Raw genomic sequence first — 1,093 nt, 5'->3', positions numbered from 1 at the left:
AACAAACTACTTGGCCCGGCCCTGTATCTACATCTCACATGTGCTCCGGCTCCTCATCCTCAGTTCCTCTAATAGGCCATAGTCTCGTCTTCCCAGGGCCATTTCGTGCAGAATTTCTTTGCCTGGAAGGTACTACCCTTGGCTCTCTTGAGACCATGTCATTCTTCACGTCATGATTGAGTACAGGTATAATTTTACATAACTCATGGTGTGATTGTTTGATTTGGTGTAGTCTGCCCTTTGTCAGGACTGTGAGTCCAGGGAGGCCGAGTGCAGTCCTTCTGTTTGTTTGTTTCTTCTGTTAACATGACTCTATTTCTATTGCCTCCCATGATATCTAGCACATAACAGGCATTCAATACATTTGTTGAATTAATTCATGGATTTAATGGTTGTGTAATTTTTAAAATGGAGATAATGTTAGTAGCTGCTATACAGAGTGGTTCATCTGCTTCACAGGGTTTTTACATGCCCTTTATAAGGAAAAAATGACACAATGTATTAGGAGAAGCATGGCAAACAATAAAGCATACCAATGTGAGTATTCTTCATAATAGATACAACTAAAAACAAACTGAAATAATAACCCATAACATTTTTATATCAAGCATAAGCCAAGAAAATTTTATTTCAAGATAGAAATCTAAGGAATTAAGTGGTTATCTGTGAAAAGTGCCTAGAAGATAGGATATGTCAAATAAGGATATTAAAGACTCCTCAGTCTTATGAATGTGCAAATCGGAGAATCTTTCAGATGCACACCATTTTCTACCCATGAATCACAAATAGCTCCAGACAGTGTCCTTCTCCACCTTGTCGTGCTGCTCCTGCTTGCTGTAGATTGCTGACAAGAGGCGATAACATTCAAGGCATCCAGTCTCTTCTGACACAATGCGATTGGTCATCTTTTCAGTTCCTTTTGTCTGACCCATCACAGCCAAAACCTGAGCCTGCAAAACCACACAGACTTTGGCTTAGAACATAATTTGCTATTATCTTATCAAATAAAGCATCCCTGAATAGAAGCGTTCAGAAAACATTCCTATCAAAAATGCCCAGCATCTATTTAGTGATTCCCAGAACACTGTATGTA

General features: G+C 39.1%; 1 long non-coding RNA gene across 1 annotated transcript in view; it reads right to left on the bottom strand.

Annotated features, from left to right (window-relative positions):
- Nucleotides 1-603: 603 nt before the first annotated feature.
- LOC103609542 overlaps nt 604-1,093 on the bottom strand; it is a 1,675-nt gene continuing 1,185 nt past the window's right edge. Inside the window, exon 2 of the long non-coding RNA XR_552147.1 lies at nt 604-950. This is a non-coding gene — a long non-coding RNA (uncharacterized LOC103609542). The remainder of the gene's footprint in view (nt 951-1,093) is intronic.

The sequence above is a fragment of the Galeopterus variegatus genome, unplaced genomic scaffold (genome assembly GCF_000696425.1).
Source record: "Galeopterus variegatus unplaced genomic scaffold, G_variegatus-3.0.2 Scaffold9743, whole genome shotgun sequence".
Classification (NCBI taxonomy): Eukaryota; Metazoa; Chordata; class Mammalia; order Dermoptera; family Cynocephalidae; genus Galeopterus; species Galeopterus variegatus.
Note: the sequence above shows the minus strand (reverse complement) of the source record. Positions and strands in the feature narration are given on the sequence as shown.